At 43.3% G+C, this 5,692-nt stretch overlaps 1 pseudogene; it reads right to left on the bottom strand.

Moving 5' to 3' along the window:
* Positions 1-393: 393 nt before the first annotated feature.
* LOC135554742 (transcription factor Sox-9-B-like) lies at positions 394-5,293 on the bottom strand (annotated as a pseudogene).
* Between the last annotated feature and the right edge of the window lie 399 nt (positions 5,294-5,692).

Raw genomic sequence — 5,692 nt, 5'->3', positions numbered from 1 at the left:
AGGTTATAGCATAGGAACTGGCTAGTCGATTTACATGGATTCAATGTTGTACAATGTTAATATTGTTTTGTGTTTTGTTTCTACTTTAAATAGTTTTTCTTTATTTTATAAGTTAAGTGTTTTCTCCTGTTTGATGTTCTGCAGTGGTTCTGACCTCCTTTTTAATGTGAGTCATTAGACGACTTCTCCATCTTACTGTTTTCTCTCAGCGTGGGTCGACTTCCCTTACAAAGCATTGCATTATGGGTATAAAGGAACCCCACTGCTCCTAAGTTGACATGATAGAGACTTCCAGAAATGTAGTGGATAAAACTGTTCACCCCCCTACTAGGGTGCATGTATATACTGCATCTAGAATAACATTCTCTGAATATCTGAAACAGAACCATAGAGTTTATTTTCAATATGTTTTCTTTTATTGCAAACAATATAATACAAAAGATAAGCTTCTTTTAAGACAATGGCGTGTTTTACCTAGGAAAACAAGAATTCAGTTGAATTACAAAGATGCCAACATGAGAACTAAGATATGGAATAGAGAATAAAGAACACAACTTTTTTCAAAAACAAAAAAGTATGCTGGTGATTCTATGGAAAGACATCTTCACACTGCAGCCACAGCTCCAATAACCATGAAAGACATCTTCACACTGCAGCCACAGCTCCAATAACCATGAAAGACATCTTCACACTGCAGCCACAGCTCCAATAACCATGAAAGACATCTTCACACTGCAGCCACAGCTCCAATAACCATGAAAGACATCTTCACACTGCAGCCACAGCTCCAATAACCATGAAAGACATCTTCACACTGCAGCCACAGCTCCAATAACCATGAAAGACATCTTCACACTGCAGCCACAGCTCCAATAACCATGAAAGACATCTTCACACTGCAGCCACAGCTCCAATAACCATGAAAGACATCTTCACACTGCAGCCACAGCTCCAATAACCATGAAAGACATCTTCACACTGCAGCCACATCTCCAATAACCATGATAGACATCTTCACACTGCAGCCACAGCTCCAATAACCATGAAAGACATCTTCACACTGCAGCCACAGCTCCAATAACCATGAAAGACATCTTCACACTGCAGCCACAGCTCCAATAACCATGAAAGACATCTTCACACTGCAGCCACAGCTCCAATAACCATGAAAGACATCTTCACACTGCAGCCACAGCTCCAATAACCATGATAGACATCTTCACACTGCAGCCACAGCTCCAATAACCATGATAGACATCTTCACACTGCAGCCACAGCTCCAATAACCATGATAGACATCTTCACACTGCAGCCACAGCTCCAATAACCATGAAATCCATATCTGTCAGAATAAAACAAGGCCCAGCTTTTTCTTTTTTCCATATTTCAGATCAAGTCTGATCACAATCACAATTCATCTGTACACAACTAGATCATCAAAATAACTATTTCAACTGAAAACATTTACAAATTATAAATAAACAAAGATGCTTAGAACAATTTGTACCACATCGAAACAGCTAACCCATCTGCAGAAGAGTTAATATTTTCTCATCTCAATTAGTCGCTGCTGAATTAAAAAGGAATAAAATGCAAAATAGTTATTACTTTTCAAATAAAATTAATTGCTAATGAATAAATTAGATGTTAAGACTGGGAGGAATAAGAGGCCAGAGGAACGACAACTGGAAGGGAGACTGCTGGGGGTCAAAGGCCACTTCCTGTATCTCTCCACAGACAGGAAGTGAGAACTCAGCTGTGGTTTCTAGGCTCCACTGCTGCGCCAGCATCGCTAATGTAAAGAGTCTCTCTACTGCGCTTCAACAGGCACCAACGGCATGAAGGCAATACAAAGCATTTCTCAGTCACATCTACCAACACAGTCAGTAAGGCCCCTGGTGTAACTATATGGCACTTTCTAATGCTATTAGCATTCCCAACACAATAACTTGTGCTGATGTGTTAATTGCTAACGCAGCAACAAGAAAATAGCGATAATTTGTCTAATTCACTGATGACATGGTCACATAAGTCACGCCATAAACTATTTAAACACCAACTTTGCTCAGTTCTTATAAGATCTCGTAAACAATTACAGTAAGATATGTACATGAGAATCAAAGCAGAATGTATTAAAAGAGGACAGGCAGTGAGTAGGGGGACTATTTTCTTTTGACTTCCTGTTCCTGTACAAAAATACATGAGCGAGAAGTAAGGCCGCGGGGACGTTGTTCACCTAAAGCATCTCTTCCTCATTAACTTATAAATCCCCCGAAAGATATAGTACCAAAAGACAGTTCAGAACACATACACAGTACATACTAAAATATTAATAACAAATATATCCTCACGGAGGATTCCTCTTTTCAAAACTGAGTTTCTTTTAACATTATACCTATAAAAATATAATCACAACTCCGAGCGTTAAAAAAGGCACTGTCGTGAGCCGTTGTTCCAAAGATAATAAATGTTCATTACTTTGAAAAAGTTCTTGAATGTTTTATATTGGCGGTGGAGGGTGTGTTGGCGTAGAGGCCTGTGGGCCCCCGAGGATTCTGGGAGATAAGAGTCTCTGGTAGGAGATGGGTTGTTATGGGACAGTCTGTGCTAAGGGCTGACCTCTAACTTCTGGACTCTCAGGGCCTGGAGAGCTGTGTGTAGACAGGCTGCTGCTCCCAGTGCTGTGGACTGTGGGTCTGGGTGGGCACCGAGGGCACTCCGGTGGGGTCGGCGATGGGGGTATACATGGGCCTCTGGCTGGGGCTCATATAGCTGCTGAAGGAATAGAGCCCTGAGCCTTGGGCACCTGCATGGCTATAATAAGAGTTGGCGCCGCCCTGGTGATCAGAATAGTCATACTGGGTGCGGGTAATTGAGGGGTAAGATGAGGCGCTGTAGTGCTGCAGGTTGAATGAACCATAGGTGACATGCTGGGGAGGGGAGCCCTGCTGCTCACTGTAGTGACTGGGGCTCAGCTGCTCCGTCTTGATCTGAGTGGTTCTCCCCTGGCTCTGGCCTTGCTCTCCCCAGTACCTCCACCTCCACTCAGGATGGAGATGGGGTGCTGCTGCTGCTTGGACATCCAGCCATGGCCTCCAGCACCCACCTGGCCAATGGAGCTGGAGCTGATGCCGCGGTAGCTGCCCGTGTAGCTCGTCTGGGCGCCGTTGATCCCGGGCATGCCGGGGTGCCCGTGGGGCGGTAAGTACTGGTCGAACTCATGGACATCGAAGGCCTCGATGTTGGAGATGACGTCGCTGCTCAGCTCACCGATATCCACGTCTCGGAAGTCGATGTTGAGCTGGCGGCCCGTGCCCTCTTGCAGGCGGCCCTCACGCTTCAGGTCGGCCTTGCCCACAGCCAGGTCTGTTTTGGGGGTGGTCGGTGGTGTAGGTGGGCCCTGGGACTGGCCTGCTGGTCGAAAAACAAAGAGTTAATCTCACTGCACACCATCATGATAGTATTGACACAAATGATGCAACCAGGGAGCTAATAAAGATATGCTTGGAAATTAAGAAAGTGCAAATAAGATTTCAGAGTTTCCCGCCATGAAGGGAATGGTGCCATTATCTAATGTGCTTTAAAGAGGAAGAGATAAGTGGGCAGAGTAAAGACAGGTGGTAGATTTGCATGATGGCTTGTAAAAACCACAAATCATTGACAGGTGTGTTAGTTCATGAGAGCCCTAAAGGCACTGATATTCACGTTCTGAATAGGAGAGTAGAGGCATTTCAATATAAAGATATATATATATATGGAGTTATATAACTATATAACTATAACTATATATAACTATTTTATTTCACCGGCATAATAGTGATTCCCATTCTACTTTAACATGATTATATTATAACATGATTATATCGACCAAAAGCAAGTTTGAGTAAACCTGGTATTATGTAGAACGACAATTTAATGATTTGTTCGAATAAATTGTTCTTACCTGAATGTTCACTGGGAGAATGCACTTCTCCCATGCTGGACGCGGGCGAGTCGGCTTGCTGGAGAGCTTTAAAGATGTCACCGGAAGAGATGTGGGTCTGTTCGCCGTCCTCTGGCTCGCTCTGCCCGTTCTTCACGGATTTTCTCCTTCTGGGCTGGTACTTGTAGTCCGGGTGATCTTTCTTGTGCTGCACCCTCAAGCGTTCAGCCTCCTCTACGAACGGACGCTTCTCGCCTTCGTTGAGTAATCTGGAACAAGTATCTTATTATATTACACGTTTTCGAAGTGTTGAAACAAGTACTGTAATTATTATTATTAAGATGTTATTATTATAGCCCAATATTTGAAAACTTCAACTTCGAATCGAATTTATGCCCGTAGTTTACACTATTGAATTGCAAATGTAGCTATACACCAGACATCTTTCCAAATAACTTATTCACACTGCTATAAATTCAAGCTTTATCTAAGAAGCTATTTGTGAATAGCACAATATTAGTTGATCAAATAAAAAATATCCTCAACGGCGGGGAAAAGTGATGATAAGGAGTTGTAACCTACCTCCAGAGTTTTCCCAGGGTTTTGCTGAGTTCTGCATTGTGGAGATGTGGGTACTGGTCCGCCAGTTTCCTCCGGGCGGCTTGAGCCCACACCATGAACGCGTTCATGGGTCTCTTGACATGGGGCTTGTTTTTGCTGGAGCCGTTCAGTCGGACGGGCATGGGCACCAAGGTCCAGTCGTAACCCTTCAGCACCTGAGACACCGCATCTCTGATACATACAGGGAACTTGTCTTGGTCAGCCTTCTTGAACTCGCCGAGCACGCCGTCTGGACCCAGTAAGAGATGATTATCGGACGGCCTGGTATTCTCGGTGTCGGAACCGGAGCCAGACGGGCACGGCGAGCCGACCGAATCCTCAGACATGCTGGGGCTTGGAGCGTCAGAGAAACACTTCTCCTGTTCGTCTGTCATCTTCAGGAAGGGGTCGAGTAGATTCATGCGAAAAAAATGACCGCTGAGCTAATGCAATGAATTGCTCTTGGAGGGAAAAATTCCTTCCTATCAAGACTTTAGAATCCAACTGCTGCTGTGCCCACGGGCTGTAATGAATGGCACTGAGTTCGGTGCGCAAATTGGTTGACAAAGATGCACTCCAGCAAACTGTCAGAATGTTAACGTGAAGTCCTTTCAAAAGTCGCCTATTCAAAGCACGTTTCCTTGCGACCCGATGGGATAGGCGCGCTGCAAACGCACTCTAATGTATACTTCTCTTGGAAATAAAACCACTTCTGACATAAGGTCGCAATTTAATGTTCCAAGATCATTGAGAGAATTATGAATATACTTTCAGTGAGAAGCCTGTATTTATAGACTGGTCCAAGTCAGGAAGGAAGCGATTGGGTGAACATTTTTAGGAGGCGGAGACGAAATTTGACTCTGCGCTCCCCCCAATCTTCAGTCAACAACAGAGAGAGGGACATAACACCAAATAAAGTATGTTAATTTGTTAAATTATTTTTACTTTTGTCGGAAAATGTTCATTTATTCAATAATTCATAATTTATTATTTTATTATAAGCATGTAATCATAGAGTAATGTTGCCTCGATACTTGTTTGTGTTCATTATTGGTATATTTTACTCAAATAACGAAATATACAAATGTTCAAATATATATTGTCTGGTATAACCACCAGTTTGTCATGTGTCCATCTTTCGATTAAAGTATTAAACATAAAAACATGACC

Source organism: Oncorhynchus masou, chromosome 14 (genome assembly GCF_036934945.1).
Source record: "Oncorhynchus masou masou isolate Uvic2021 chromosome 14, UVic_Omas_1.1, whole genome shotgun sequence".
Lineage (NCBI taxonomy): Eukaryota > Metazoa > Chordata > Actinopteri > Salmoniformes > Salmonidae > Oncorhynchus > Oncorhynchus masou.
The sequence above is the reverse complement of the archived record's forward strand: the minus strand, read 5'-3'. Positions and strand labels throughout refer to the sequence as shown.